This window comes from Streptopelia decaocto (assembly GCF_964273445.1).
Source record: "Streptopelia decaocto genome assembly, chromosome: 4".
In the NCBI taxonomy this organism is placed as follows: Eukaryota; Metazoa; Chordata; class Aves; order Columbiformes; family Columbidae; genus Streptopelia; species Streptopelia decaocto.
This window is the reverse complement of record NC_138658.1, coordinates 25932-41638: the sequence shown is the minus strand read 5'-3', so window position 1 is coordinate 41638 and position 15707 is coordinate 25932. Positions and strand designations below refer to the sequence as shown.

General features: G+C 56.1%; 2 long non-coding RNA genes across 2 annotated transcripts; both read left to right on the top strand.

The window, feature by feature from the left end:
* Positions 1–7835: 7835 nt before the first annotated feature.
* Positions 7836–8898, top strand: LOC309438970. Its single transcript, XR_014183902.1, has 3 exons — positions 7836–7968; positions 8114–8236; positions 8318–8898. It is a non-coding gene; the product is annotated as an uncharacterized lncRNA (long non-coding RNA).
* A 4993-nt stretch (positions 8899–13891) lies between these two features.
* On the top strand, positions 13892–15470 carry LOC309438971. Its single transcript, XR_014183903.1, has 3 exons — positions 13892–14100; positions 14449–14582; positions 15361–15470. It is a non-coding gene; the product is annotated as an uncharacterized lncRNA (long non-coding RNA).
* The last annotated feature ends 237 nt before the right edge of the window (positions 15471–15707 follow it).

The window sequence follows — 15707 nt, the reverse complement described above, 5'->3', positions numbered from 1 at the left end:
AAGGCCGTCCAGGAACAGTGCCCTTTGGGCAGCTAAAGGGTCCAGGGAACTTTACGGACCGATGCCAGCTTGTGCACGGCGGGGCAGCTCCAGCCCGTGTCTGTTATCGTGTAGGCAAAGGTTGTAGGCAGAGGGACAACTTGGCAAGAAAGAGTGAGAAAAGAGGCGAGCCGAGCACTGTAAGCAGGTGGGGCGGTGCGTGGTGTCAGAGGGAAGATGTGCCTTGTGCCTTTATACTGTGTGTTTGCTCTGCTTAGTCGGCGTGTGTTTTCCTGTGTTGCTGTAGATGTTGAGGAGGAAGCCGGCGATGCTGGAATATCCCTGTCGGCGCAGGTGGCGTTTTCATCCGTTGAAGATGGATTCGGTCTCTTGGCCCTCTGAAAGCTAAGTGGAGGCTGGGGGGCTGGGAAGGGGCTGGGAACCGCAGGGAGGGGGGTCAATTTCTGTTTGGGGCAAGGGCTATCCAGGAACAGTCCCCTTTGGGCAGGTGAAGGGCCCGGGGACCTTTCCAGTGCGATGCCAGCGTGTGCCGGGCAGGGCAGCTCCAGCCGGTGTCTGCGTTGTGGTGTAGTTCGGGACGCCTGCCTTGCGCCTGTCAGACGATCCTGGGGTCTCGTTGTGTTCGAGGGAGACAAAAGGCGTCTCGGGTGCCGTCCCGGGATCTGGAACGCCGGTGCCGACTGGCGTAGCGCCAGTTGGGCGCTGGTTTTCTGGTATCAGCAGCCGAAAGCGTGGAGGGTTCTTGCGTTTTGGTAGTTTGTGGTCGGTGGTGTTTGTGGCGTTGTCCTGGGCTGTGGCGGCAGCTGTGCTCTCTACCCTTCCAGTCTCGGGGACTGGCACTTCAAGATGCTGGGAAGAAGTTCTTAGGCGTTGCAGCAGCTTCTCATTTGGTTGCGCCGTCTCTGCTGGGTTGCGGCGGTGCCGCCGTCTCGTCAGGAGCCGTGACGTTGGGCTCCTTTTTCATTTGGGGTTGTAGGAGAGGCTCCTGGCCTCACCGCTGCCTCCCCGTAGATTGTTTGGATGGATGCCTGTCTGGTCTCGGAGTGTCGTTTTCGTTGTGGAGCGTTTTTGGTGCTGTGGCCGTCGCGTGGTCGATAACGTTCTGCGGAGCGTCTGTCTGCGCGGGTGCGCGTTTGGCTCGGAGCTGCTCTGCCGGGACGCGTGGAGTCCGGGGTGGGTGGACGGGGCTCTGGGAGTCCCCGGCTAATCTGCTGACGCGTTAAATTGCGTAGGCAGAGGTTGCGCGGTCATCTGGGCTGGAGTAGCCGTGGGCAGGGGAGTGGAGGGTCCCCGCGCAGGCGTTTTGGAGACTCCCCGAGAGCTTGGAATGCTATTGCGCAATAGGAAGCAGACGTGCGGAATGGTCAAGCTGTTGATGAGCTGCTGGGTGACTTGCTGAATAACTTGATTTCAGGTGCAGAGGGACAGCTTGGCACAGAAGGGGCGACGCAGGAGGCGAGCTGTGCGCCGTAAGCAGGTGGGTCGGTGCGTGGTGCCAGAGGGAAGCTGTGCCGTGTGGCTCTAGCTAAGCCGGGTCGTTTCTCCTTTTCCTAGGTGTGAAGCGAAGAGGAAAGCTGGGTATCGGCAGCGCAGCTGCTGGGGCAAGGTGAGCACGGAGTGCTGGGCTGAAGCGGCAGCTCGTTTCAGGTGCCGTGTTGCTGGTGCAGGTCTGAGCGTCCTTTGGTTGTGTTTTACAGGCAGTAGCTGAGCGTCTTCGTGGTCAACAGCGTGGCAGCCAAAAGCAAGGGCGGCCGGGTGGGCGAGCGGCCCAGGTAAGGGAGGGCGGTGAGATGGGAGCGTCTGCGGGCCGGCTGTGTTTTCGGGCGGCGTCCGAGCGCGTGCCTCTGGTTTTGCAGGTGCCGCAGACGAGCTGGGAGGGGCGAAGCTGCACGCCGGCCGGCAGGCGAGAAGGTGAGGCGGCGGTGGGTGTTGAGGAGCCCGGTATTGCCCGGTGACTCGGTTCAGCGCTTCCTTCTCCCTTTGCAGGCGCTTTGTGGGCCCTTTGGCCTGGGAGGAGCATTTGAGGTGAGCCGGGCTAGGGGCGAGGAGGAGCATTTGCAGCCGGGGACTCGTTCCAGGCGCTACAGTTCTTTTGCTTCTCGCTGTCTTAGGCGTCACGAGCGACGAGGGTTGGTGACCGCGCCCGCGGCACGATGCGGCGAACGGAACGCAGTGGAACTTAGCAGGAGGTGGGTGTTGCGGAAGGGGTCGGCGTTTACCCCACGACGCCATGTGCCGGCAGGGCTTGGCGAGCGTGCGTTTTCTCGTGTTCCTGCAGACGCTGAAGAGGAACCCGGCGATGCAGGAAGACGGCCGTTCGCGCACGTGGCGTTTTCCTCTGTTGAAGACGGGTTCGGTCCCTTGGCCCTCTGAAAGCTAAGTGGAGGCACGAGGGCTGGCAAAGGGGCTGGGAATCGCAGGGACGGGGCGTTTAGTTCTGATAAGGGCAAGGGCCGTCCAGGAACCGTCCCCTTGGTGCGGGTAAAGGGCCCGGGGACCTTTCCAGTGCGACGCCAGCGTGTGCCGGGCAGGGCAGCTCCAGCCTGTGTCTGCGTTGTGCTGTAGTTCGGGACGCCTGCCTTGCGCCTGTCAGACGATCCTGGGGTCTCGTTGCGTTCGAGGGAGACGAAAGGCGTCTCGGGTGCCGTCCCGGGATCTGGAACGCCGGTGCCGACTGGCGTAGCGCCAGTTGGGCGCTGGTTTTCTGGTATCAGCAGCCGAAAGCGTGGCGGGTCGTTGCGTTTCGGACGTTTCTGGTCGGTGGTGTTTTATGGTGTCATTGAGGGCTGCGTCGGCAGCTCTGCTCTCTACCCATCCAGTCTCAGGGACTGGCACTTCTTCCCAGCATCTTGAAGTTTTTAAGCCGTGCCGCCCTGTCTGTGGGTTTGCGCCAGCGCCGCCGTCTCCTAAGGGGCCGTGCCGTTCGGCTCTTATTTTTTTCTGGGGTTGCAGTAGAGACTCCTCGCCTTACCGCTGCCTCCCTGCAGGTTCTTTTGATCGATGCAGTCTCTGGTTTGGAGTCGTTGTTGTTATAGAGCGTTTTTGGCGCTGTCGATGTGTTGTCGATAACGTTCTGAGGTGCGTCTGCCTGCGCACGTGCACCTTTGGCTGGGAGCTGCTCTGCCCGGAGGCGTGGAGTCCGGGGTGGGTGGACGGAGCTCTAGGGTTGCACGGTTGATCTGTTGACGTGTTAAACTGCGCAGGCAAAGGTGGTGCAGTCATCTGGGATGGAGTAGCTGTGGGCGGGGGAGCAGACTGTCCCTTCCAAAGTGTTTTAGAGACTCAATTAGAGCTTCTGGTGGGATTCCTAAACAGAAAGCAGATCTGTGGAATGGTCAAGCTGTTGATGAGCATCTGGGTGACTTGTTGAATAACTTGATTTCAGGTGCAGAGGGACAGCTTGGCACAGAAGGGGCGACGCAGGAGGCGAGCTGTGCGCCGTAAGCAGGTGGGTTGTTGCGTGGTGTCAGTGGGAAGATGTGCTGTGTGCCTTTATAATGTGCGTTGTCTCTGCTAAGTGAGTGTGTGTTTTCTTGTGTTACTGCAGATGTCGAAGAGAAATTGGGCAATGCAGGAAGATGCTTATTAGTGCACGTGGTGTTTTTCTCTGCAGATTGATGCAGCCCCTTGGCCCTCTGACAGGTAAGCGGAGGCTCGAGGGCTGGGGAGGGGCTGGGAATTGCATGGAGGGGGTTTAAAGCTCTCCTAGGGGCAAAGGCCGTCCAGGAACAGTGCCCTTTGGGCAGCTAAAGGGTCCAGGGAACTTTACGGACCGATGCCAGCTTGTGCACGGCGGGGCAGCTCCAGCCCGTGTCTGTTATCGTGTAGGCAAAGGTTGTAGGCAGAGGGACAACTTGGCAAGAAAGAGTGAGACAAGAGGCGAGCCGAGCACTGTAAGCAGGTGGGGCGGTGCGTGGTGTCAGAGGGAAGATGTGCCTTGTGCCTTTATACTGTGTGTTTGCTCTGCTTAGTCGGCGTGTGTTTTCTTGTGTTGCTGTAGATGTTGAGGAGGAAGCCGGCGATGCTGGAATATCCCTGTCGGCGCAGGTGGCGTTTTCATCCGTTGAAGATGGATTCGGTCTCTTGGCCCTCTGAAAGCTAAGTGGAGGCTGGGGGGCTGGGAAGGGGCTGGGAACCGCAGGGAGGGGGGTCAATTTCTGTTTGGGGCAAGGGCTATCCAGCCCCATCGCCCCTAAGGCTCACTATTTGGCAGCCCCATCGCCCCCCAAGGCTCACTATTTGGCAGCCCCATCGCCCCCTAAGGCTCACTATTTGGCAGCCCTATAGCCCCCCAAGGCTCACTATTTGGCAGCCCCATCGCCCCCCAAGGCTCACTATTTGGCAGCCCCATCGCCCCCCAAGGCTCACTATTTGGCAGCCCCATCGCCCCGCAAGGCTCACTATTTGGCAGCCCCATCGCCCTCCAAGGCTCACTATTTGGCAGCCCCATCGCCCCCCAAGGCTCACTATTTGGCAGCCCCATCGCCCTCCAAGGCTCACTATTTGGCAGCCCCATCGCCCCCCAAGGCTCACTATTTGGCAGCCCCATCTCCCCTGAAGGCTCACTATTTGGCAGCCCCTTAGCCCCCCAAGGCTCACTATTGGGCTGTGCCATAGCCCCCCAAGGCTCACTATTTGGCAGCCCCATCGCCCCCCAAGGCTCACTATTTGGCAGCCCCATCGCCCCTGAAGGCTCACTATTTGGCAGCCCCATCGCCCCTGAAGGCTCACTATTTGGCAGCCCCATCGCCCCCCAAGGCTCACTATTTGGCAGCCCCATCGCCCCCCAAGGCTCACTATTTGGCAGCCCCATCGCCCCCCAAGGCTCACTATTTGGCAGCCCCATCGCCCCCCAAGGCTCACTATTTGGCAGCCCCATTGCCCCCCAAGGCTCACTATTTGGCAGCCTCATCGCCCCTGAAGGCTCACTATTTGGCAGCCCCATCGCCCCCCAAGGCTCACTATTTGGCAGCCCCATCGCCCCCTGTCGAGGGTTAAGATTGCGGGGTGACAATAAAACCCTGGCAGATGTATTGTTAACCCCCTCTCCCCCCCACTTCCCCCTTTTGCCCCTCCCTCTCCCCCCTTCCACTCAGCACAGGTGATCGGGAGGGAAAGAAGGACAGAGAGAAGAGAGTTGGAAAAATTAAAGATGTTTTACTAAGGCTACTAATAAGAATGGTTTTGTACATTTTGTATTATTTTCTCTAATCTTGAAAGTCTCAGCAACTGCAGAGCCGGCACCCAAAGTCCTGGAATGGACTCTGCAGCCAACTGGAGCTGGATTCAGTCTGTCACTAGGCCTCAGTTCTCAGGGATGAGTAGCAAGATCCTCTCCTAATGTCGGCCATAAGGAAAAAGGGGCGAGATCCTCATGGTCTCCCACTTTTATATGAAGTATTCACGTGAATGGAATGTTACACACAGTTGGTCAGTTTCTTGGTCACCGGTTTCTCGTTGCCCCTCTCGAGATGTCCATCCGTGCTTATCAATATGTTTGCATTCCATTGCTAGGTTTACCAAAACATGTGTCTGGTTCTCCAGGAAAATGCAGTTAATATGGAGGCTTTAGCTGACAGGCAAAATTCACTGAAAGAGAAACTTGTTTTTAACAAAACCAGGACACTCCATCTGAACAGTCACACATAGCAGCTTGTGTAAAACAGATGCTCTGTTCTCCCCTAGGGCGGGAGACAGAGCCCACACCAAGTCCACCTTTCCCTAGGTGAGTTGCTACCCATAACTTCTGCCCTTGGATTTCACATTTTTCCAATTTTGTTCTGTCATAACACCCAGAATTAACATGAGTGTGATAACTGAGAACATCCTGTGTCAGTCGTCCTATTCTCACGCGCTCATAGCATTTGGTACAGGGATTGGCCAGGCTAAGTTGGGAACAGTAAGTCCCCACTCCTAGCAAGAGCATCAGGTCCAGCTTTCTACACGCTCTGCCTCTCTGGCCGACCAGGTTCCAGCCGCAGCCGAGTTCGTCATCTTCTCAGCAGCAAGGGCGGCGTGGAGTCGAGGACGTTCTCGGCGCGCCCCGGGGATTTCTCTGGAGGTGGCTCTGGTATGTACGTATGTAAATGGCATTTTAAAGTAATGAGCTGCCCGCTGGGGCTGTTTTCCTTTTCTACCTTTTTTTTTGGAGTGAATCAGTGGGGGGACTCGGGGGGTGACAATGATGTTACCGGAGGAGCAGGCCAGCGAGAGATGGGGGCTCACAGCCCCAAAATGCCTGAAGAATCACGGGCAGGGTGTTCAGTGGCACTGTGAGGAGGAGAAATTTCTCCCTGTCCGCTGCAGGCAAAACAGAACAATCCCCCATCAAAGCTGTCCTAGAGAAATACTTGCTGTTTGTCATTCAGGCTCTAGAACGGCCCAGTGTCCCGTTAAAGGTTGCGGTGGTGCGGGTCAGGGATCCCCAGGCTGTGCCGGGCCCACAGGACGGCTACTGGTGGAACCAAAATCCAGGACAACTTCTCAGAGGTAAGAACCTTTCGATTTGTTCTCCTCAGGGCACATCCCTTTGCCTCTGGACTCCTCACAAGCTTACTCGCCTAATGTCGCCATAAGCAGAAGGGACGAAAAAGGGCAAAGAGGACAAGATCCTCATGATCTCCCACTTTTATATGAAGTATTCACGTGAATGGGATGTTATACACAGTCGGTCAGTTTCTCGGTCACCTGTTTCTTGTTGCCCCTCTTGCAAGATGTGAATCTGTCCTTAGCAACAAGTTAGCATTCCATTGCTCTGTTTACCACAACACGTATCTGGTTCTCCAGGAAAATGCAGCTAATATGAAGCTTTAGCTGACAGGCAAATTCACTAAAAGAGAAACTTGTTTTGTAACAAAACCAGCACAGCCCCCCACCGCGAGGGGCATGTTTTTTTCCCCCAGGAGTTCCGTAGGGGACCCAGGAGTTCCGTAGGGGACCCAGGAGTTCCGTAGGGGACCCAGGAGTTCCGTAGGGGACCCAGGAGTTCAGGAGGGACCCAGGAGTTCTGGGGGGACAGAAATGCCATTTGTGCCGTGGCGGGTCTCAGTGTCGCCGTCCTGTGGACAAAGCGCGGTGCTGCACCCGGCCGCCCCAATGCGGTGCCGCGGCGTGCCTCAGTGCTGCTGCCCTGTGTCAAAACTCGGGTACTGCAGCGCATGGCCAGGGTGCAGAGACGCTGTTTGCCCCGAAGCAGCCAGAGGTGCCAGATAAGAAACAGAAGCAGCCAGAGGTGCTAGATAAGAAACACAAGCAGTCAGAGGTGCCAGATAAGAAAGAACCGTCAGAACCGGCAGCAGCTGCGGCTTGAGAGGTCTGTCAGCGTTGATCTTGTGACTCTGATTTTTATGCTAGTCATTTTGACTTACATTATGCTACAGTGTTCTGTTTGGTACTGCTAGTGGGTAACAGATAATTGTGCTGTACCACAGCACGAGATGATAATATTTCGTAGATTTATACTGCCAAAGAATTTGCAAGTATATTGCAAAGGGGGGAATTCAAGAGAAAGCCAGGACAGCCCCCCACTGCGATCCCCTCTGAACTCCTCTGATTCCCATCTGCTCCTCTCAGGACAGCTGAGCTTGTCTTTTGGGGCCCTGAGAGCCCCCATTTACCTTCTTTTACCTACCTTTGTTGTTGTTGTTCCCAGCCTGTCCTGGTGTTTTCCATCCTTCGGCACTTCCTTATTACTGTTGTGAGAGTCAGAGAGAAAATGAGGAGTCTCTGTGACTTACGACTGTCATTGTTGATCTACGGTGTTTTAGAGACGGATTCTTGCAGAATTGATTTCTGGTTTGTCCTTCCCTCCTCCCCAGAACGTGGCACTGGTGTGAGTTCCCCAGTACATGTGTGTGTGTCCAGCCGGTCCGTCTGGGGGTGAGCGCTTCAGGGTGGGCAGGCGGTTGAACGGACGCGTTGTCAGCGACTGCCGGACGAGCTGGGACTTCTTCGACCGTGTCCAGCCTTGTGCGTGTGGTTTGTTTTCACTTGCAGGCTGAAACAGTAGTTTCCTTAACGAAAAACACCCCAGCATGTCCCCCAAGCCCCAACAAAAATAACGCCAAATTGCCACCCAAAAAAACACAGGGAGTTTTTAAAAAATGTCCTTTAGCTTTCTCCCCCGCCCTGCTGCGTTTAGTGCAGTGAGTGACCGTGAGGAGCTGGCTGTGGATCTGCCTGTTGACGGGTGTGTGAAGGAGGAGGAGATGGGTGTAGAGCAGGACTGGTTGTGGAGGTGAGTGTAACTGGTTTGGGTGTGGGGTTGTAAATTCTTTTTGGAGGCTTCCTAGTTTCTGGTGTCACCTGCGGGGTGCAGTGTGATTCTGTGTGCAGGTTTGAAAGGTGCAACATGCAGAGCTCCCTCATTTGCCACCAGATCTCCAAGTCACAGGGACAACGTTGCCGTGCAGCTGCCAAGGACAGCGCGTGTCCCGTGCAGAACAACATCCTTTGTGCTCCGTGTGCGTGTTCCTCCTTTGAAATGAAGTTGCGCTGCCCGGTGTTTCCCGTTCCGTGCGGTACCTGCCGGGCTGAGTCTCCTCCCCCCGCTCCAGTCGGTTCCGTCGCGCTGCCGCAGCCTCGGCAGCTCCATGGGGCTGGTTGGACGCGTCGTTGGCGGAGCCGGCACCGACGATCTCTGGACACGTCGAGGCGCTGCGGTGGGTTTTCCTGGAAATTCCAAGGCCCTGGTGTTTTATTGCTGTAACTACTTACTTACTGTAAGACATTTAGAATGAAAACGTAAATAAGAGTAACCAGAAGAGTCTTTGGGAGTAAATAATGCCTGTCATCTACTCTAGCTGTTACTCAAAACTCTGCAGACAGTAATTATCTCCAATTGATGTAGTAAAATTTAAAAGAGTGGAATATAAATACTGGAGCACTAATTGGAAGTAATACCTGTGGAGAAAAACCTCTAGTTTATAATAAAAAATAATGTGTGCTAGTTAATCTGGCTGGTAGTAATGTAATGATAAAAATGTTAAAGTGTAAATAAATGAAATTATTTAGGCGTGAGCAATAACTGAATTTAATTTCAGCTATTACTTCTTGGTGAACTAGGCAGCAGTTATTCCCAATCTGAATCCTAGTTTAAAAACCACATTGTTTGGAATTCCTTTGAAATGGTAAAGGCAGAAAACTAATGTGGAGTCATTGGTAGCTCCATTTGCACAACCGTTATGAAGTAAACTGCAGGCAGGCACGAATGACGGCATAGGAAACAAAGTAAGGAAGCTTTAGATTTTAAACAGCATTGGAAAGTAATCGGGAGTGTTTAGTATTTAAATTATAACAGAGCCATGAGATTGGAGGCAACAATGCTCAGAACCAAACGGAGTCAAAACGTTACTTTTTACTTCTCTTTAAAAAAAAAAAAAAAAAAAAAGGAACCACTAAGTAGCGGCTGTTTCTAAATGGTGAGGATTCAGAATGGGCCAATCAGATCGCTCGGGAGGGCTGGAGGGGCGGAGCGCTGATAGGCGCGGAGAATGGCAAGTGATGTGCGTAGGCAGCCAATGAGGTTGCCGGAGGGGCGGGCGTTGAGGTGTCCGTACTGCGCATGCCCAAAGTGCGCAGTCCTCAGTCAGGTCCGACCCTGAGGCGGGCACCTGGGCGCGGACCGCGGAAGGCGCATCAATAGGAGGACGGCGCGGTGGGGTGGAAAGCAGCCAATCAGAGCGTGCCGACTCAATCCCGTTTGAACAGCTGCCTGCCCGGCAAACGCGTCCGTGGTGTGTCGGGGCGGGTTTCGGGAGTTAACGGGGAAACGGGGGTCGGGGCGAGGGGGGGGGGAGGCTGTGGAGCGCTCGTTTTGGCCTCTCCGTCCCGTTTGCCTTGCTCTCCCTCTCTCTGTGTCACCTCGTCCGGCTCCCTGTCACTGTCTTTCTCTGATAAGCTGACCTGCTCTTTGCCGTCACTTTTTGTGGAATCACAGGCTCATTCTGCTTGGAAAAGACACGTGCAATTTTAAATTTGGGGCTGACTTCTAGGGGTTTTTTTCCCCATTAGTGTAAATCGATGGCACGTTGTCCCGTGGCTCAATCCCCATTCTGTCTGTGGAGTCTTCAATTTAGGATGTTCAGGTAAGAAAGTTTGTCCTTCCAGAAGAGGAGCTGTCATTGGTAGGAGCGAGAGAGGCTTTGAAGTGCACGATCCGAATTGAAGGCAGATCGCACTTGCCGTTGCTCCTGTCCGTCTTGTCTCTCACTGGTTTCCCCACGGCTCCCTAGTGTTCGGGCATGTTTTTTCCCCAAGGAGAGGCCGTGCGGGTGAGGATTGAGAGGATTCAGAGCAGGCCAATCAGATTGCGCGGGAGGGCTGGAGGGGCGGAGCGCTGGTTGGCTGCCTAGGCACGTCAGTTGCCACTCTGTCCGCCTATCAGGTTGCTGGAGGGATGGGCCTTGCGGTCTCCCTACTGCGCATGCCCCTCCTGGGAGCGCTTCTGGGCGGCGATCGGGGAGGGGGGGGTAACCGGGAGCGAACGGCAACCGGGTTCGGTGCGCGCGGAGCCGGCGGGAGAGCGCGAGGGGAATGGAGCGGAACGGCGGAAGAGGCGGCAGGTGAGCGCGGCCGCGGCCACGGGGACTGTGCCGTTGGAACAGGGGGAGCGGGATGGGCTCCGTTTCCCCCCTGCCCTTATGGCCGAGCTGGCGAAGCTGGTGGGCGGTGTGCGGCCCCGAGGGCAGGTGTGCTGAAGGCTTGCGGTCTGGAGCCGCGTCTCCCTCCGGCGCAGCGCCCGTGCCCGTTCCGGCAGTCGCTCCGGGAGCGGCGCAGCCCCCGTTAGTGGGGGCACGTTTAAAAGCGGAGCTGAGGCGCGGTTGCAGGCTCGGTGCTGGGGCGTCGCTTCGGCGGGAGCTCGGGGCGAGGCGCGGCAGGTTCCGTGTCCTGTAGGCGCGGCTTTCGTGCCGCGGCTCTCTGTGGCTTTTTTGTTTTGTTGCGTTTGTTTTTTGGGTTTTTTTCCGGGATTCCTGGGACACGCGGCGCGACCGCTCGCCCGGGGCTGTTGCGGCGAGTCTCAGTGTCTCCGCCCTGTGGCGAAACTCGGGTACTGCAGCGCACGGCCAGGGGGCAGAGACGCTGCTTGACCCAAGGCAGCCAGAGGTGCCAGATAAGAAACACAAGCAGTCAGAGGTGCCAGATAAGAAACAACCATCAGAACCGGCAGGAGCTGCGGTTTCAGAGCTCTGTCAGCGTTGATCTTATGACTCTGATTTTGATGGCCTGTCATTTTGACTTACATTATGTTACAGTGTTCTGTTTGGCACTGCTAGTGGGTAACAAATAATTGTGCTGTACCACAGCATGAGGTGATAATATTTTGTAGATTTATACTGCCAAAGAATTTGCAAGTATATTGCAAAGGGGGGAATTCAAGAGAAGCTGCCAAGTTAGTGTATGCTGTGATGAAGTTATAGAACTCATACCGTCATTAACCAGTTGATGTGAGGGAAATGCTTTCTGCCCCTCTGCACGCTGAGGGGATATTTTTCACCTTTTAGATCCTTCTGCATGACAAGAGGGAGACAGAAGATTAAATAACACGTTGTTTAGAAGCAGAGTGCTTAGTTTCTATTTAACTAATAGGTGTATTGTCAGTGTATTGGCCAGCGTGCCGCAGAGGAGCAGGAGGCGCCAGCCGGCCGGGGGCAGATCCGGGTGCGTCCCCAGCTCGCCAGAGCTCCCCCTGAGCCTCCTCCCGCGGCCCCGCTCGCCCCGTGCAGCCGCCCCCAGCTGCGGCAGCTCCTGTGAACCCGTCCCGTGTTCCTGGGCCGCTCCTGAGCCCCACGGTGAAGGCAGCAGGCCGGCCTTCGGCACCTCTCCGGTGGCCCGTGCGGAAGGAGCAGGCTCAGGCAGGGGTGAGCTACAGTGCTAACGGCTGCCGCTTCTTCTTTCCCGCTCCCAGAGGCCACGCTGAGGATGCGGCCGTTCGCTGCCACCCCGGGGATGCCGTCGGCTGCGCCCGCCTCGGGCTGGCGAGGCTCGTCTGGCAGCGCGGCGGGAAAAGGGACGGGGTAGCGCGTCCCGTCCGTGGACGGGTGCTGCCGCGGCTGGAGCCGGAGAGGTAAAGAGGAAGAAATGCGGGGCTGTCGGCCCGACGTCTGCTTCCTGAGGCGGGCAAGAGAAAGAGCCCCTCTCTCCGGGTGGCGAAGGGTCCCTCTGCGTGGCGTGCAGCGGGCCAGGCTGTCAACGTGCGCGGCAGGTCCGTGCGCGTATCCCGGAGCGGGATGGCTGCATGGCGAGCGAGCCAGCGAGGCTCCGTGTCCCCGAAGCCTCGTCTCGTAGCAGCCCTGACACCCCACCGTGTTCTCCTAGGCTGAGGATGGCCGAGCGACCCGAGGGAGGAGAGGAGGGGACAGGAGCGTCTGAGCTGTTAGAAGCCTCCTGGCAGCCACCGAAAGCGAGAGCCGCTGTGAGTCCCTGGCCCTCGGGCCTCGTCCCGGCTTTTGTGTCCTGGTGCCTCCCTGCCCCTCCGTCTCCTTTTTCCCCACGCTTTCTCTGGCCCGTTCTTGTCCCCGCTGTGCTCTCGTCAGTGTGCGTGTCCCCCCGCTGCGCTCTCGTGTGCGTCCGTCCCCCCGCTGCGCTCTCGTGTGTGTCTGTCCTCCCGCTGTGCTCTCGTCTGTGTGTCCCCGCGCTCTTCTCTTCCTCTCTGTGTCTGTACGTGCTGCTCTGTCCCCCGACTTTCCTGTCTTTGTCTTTCCTTCCTCCCTCCCTTCGTCTTCTCTCTCTGTGCCTTTGTCGTGCTCAGTGTTGCTGGCTTTCTTCATTCTGTACGGCACTGTTCCCGTCCTCGTTCCTGTTCTGAGCCTTCGTGCTGCCCCCCGCCCCGTTTTTCTCTTTTTTTGTTGTTTTTTCCCTGCCCTCCGTCTCTCGGGGGGCTCCTCATTCCTCTCTTTCTTCCTCCAGCTCCCTGTGCTCCCCGCGGTCTCTCTCGCTCTGCCATCGGTTTTGCCTGTTGCTCTCCTTCTTGCTTCCCGTTGATAGGAGGGACAAAAATCTTTTAGAAAACCCTCGGCATAAGGTAGCAAGACCAGGCCTAACGTAACAGAAACCTAACAGAGAAAAACTGGCTCTACAGGGACTGGAGGTGGGGCAAAGCAGGATGTCCTTGGCTCGCAGGCTGGGAAAATGGAGCGTTCCACAGAACGGAGAAGGAGCTACTTGAGTAGCAGCACAAAATGAGAGTGGGCGTGCTCAAGAAATGAGGTCGAGAAGCCGACACCGGGGCGGGGGGGCACCGGGGACCGCTGGAGTCCCTTGGTGGACACGCTGGCACACCAAGGATGGACTGCCAGCGAAGGGTGGGGTTATGGAAAGAGCTTCCGTTTAATGCATTAACTAAGCGCTGGGAGCAAATGAATATCCAATAGGTAGATGTAATAAATACCAAGAAGCGTGAGTCACATGTGCGCTCGATTACAGGGGCGATCCTTGAGCGTGCGGTGCGCTGTATTGAAATTGCCTGCCGTTTAACGCTTTCAGAACAGTGTTAAAGAGTCTTTTTTGCTGACGTTTTGGTATCTCCCCGTGTCCCGTGGTTTCTCGCTGCGTCCCCGTGTCCCGCTCCCCACCCGTGGCCGCGTTCCTCTCTGTCCCATTGACCGTGCCGGGCTTTTTTCCTCCGTCTCCGCCCCGCCGATTTGTTTCTTCCTCTGCCCTGTTCCTCAGTGCTCTTCCGGCCTCTTTTCCTCTGTCCCACCCGCTGCTGTGTTCTCTGCCTTGTTTTTTCAGATACCTGTCCCTGTTTTCTCTTCTCGCTTGTGAAGAAAAGCTGCCAGGGGGCACAGACGCTGTGTGACCCGCGGGGTTTGCAGTCAGGTCTCCGCGTGTCAGCGTCCGTCCCCCCGACGGGGGTCAGGTCCCCGTTTGTGTGCAAACAACATCCCTCCCTCGGTGCCTCCTTAGAACGTTTACGTTTAACGACGTAAATATTGCTACTGCTAACGTTGTCAGTGCGGCTTCTTTCCTCAGTGGATCCGTCTTGCAGTCGGTGGCCCACGAATGCTTGGCAACAGCAGGAGCGGATTGAAAGGACCGGCCGCTGGAGGGTGCCGAAGACTCCCGGGTCACTGATGGAAGCAGCTTTGCGTAAAGCAAGGGGTACGTGAAGCCGGGCGTGCGGGGACGGCTGCCCAGCAGGTAATGGGAGCTGAACCTTTACCTCCAGGGACTTCTGCCCAGAAAGCTGAAGAACTTGCTCTCAGGCGAGAGAGCGAAGGGGCGTATCGAGATTGGCCGGCACGAACAGCTCCCTGCTCAGGTTGGCCAGCAGCATTGCCGTGCCGAGGGGCAGGTGCTGGCCTGCGGGCCGGGGGCTGCGGCTGTTTGGGGCGCTGCCCCCACTTTGTTTTCCTAGGGGAGTCCCCCCACTTTTGGGGGGTGGTGGTACGTGCATGTGTAAATGACACGATGTTCCCAGCTGCTTTGTTCTCTGCCTTGTTTTTTCAGGTGCCTGTCCCTGTGTTCTCTTCTCGCTTTTGAAGAGAAGCTGCCAAGTTAACGTATGCTGCGATGAAGTTATAGAAGATGTAGCCCTCATGAACCGGTTGACGTGAGGGAAACGCTTTCTGAGCGCCTGCACGGTGAGGGGACATTTTTCGCCTTTTAGATCCTTCTGCATGAGAGGAGGGAGACGGAAGGTTAAGTAACACGTTGTTTAGAAGCTGAGAGCTTAATTATTAGTTAAATATAAACTAACAGATGTGTTGTCAGCGAGAAACCAAGCGGCTATAACTAACCTCATCCAATGCAGTACAGAACGCGGCTTAGCAGCGCCGCTGACTCTGCCGTCCCGTTTCTTTCCCCGTTTCGGGCGGCTAGGCGGCCGGAGGACCCGCTCTGTGCGGCCGCAGGACCCGTGGAGTCGAGGACTCTCTCGGCGCGCCCCGGGGATTTCTGTGGAGAGACTCCTCGTCTCGGTCAGGTCGCCGCGGGGACGCGCGAGGACGGGTGAGGAGTCTTTCTTTGCTGAGAGCTGGGGCCGGGCTTTTGGGATCGGCTGTTGCGGTGCTCCGTTGCGGTGTAAAGCCGGCTCTGTATGTAGCGGTGAGGTGTACCGTAGTTCGGTTTAATTCTTGGATAGGCCTTGGTTCTGACCGTGCACTGGAACGGCAAAAACTACAGCTTTTCCTTTTTCCAGGTTCAGAGCCCGTGCCTCATTTGGTTATATCTGTAAACTTTCAACATCTTAGCACGAATCACAGCTGCATTTTTGACAGTTCCCACGTTTTCTTTTTATCCTCTTGATTCGTGCTTTGGCCTCAAAGTTAGCTAGTACTTGCCTAGCGGCGGCCAGGTCCGGTTTGGTGTTATCTTTGAAAATCATCAATTTATACCCTGTTCCTTTTGTTGCCATTTCAGGATCTATAGGCACGGCTGAGATTTGCATGGCTTGGAGTACTGAATGTGTTAACCGAATAAAGCGCGGGATCATACACGGTACAAACAGCTCCCCCAAAGAAGTGATCCCACCAATGGCCGGTAAGTATAGAATTCCATTTCTGTACTGGGACACGCGCAAGTCGTTTTATCTCCTCTGCTGTTTTCATTATAGCTTCCCCATTACCATCTATTTCTAAACAACACTCAGAAGTATTCCATTTCCCACAGACACCCCCTTCTTCAGCTAAAAGATAATCTAAGGCTACCCGATTTTGGTCCACTGCAGCCCTGGTCTGAGACAATTGTCTCGCTATGAGATTCAGTGC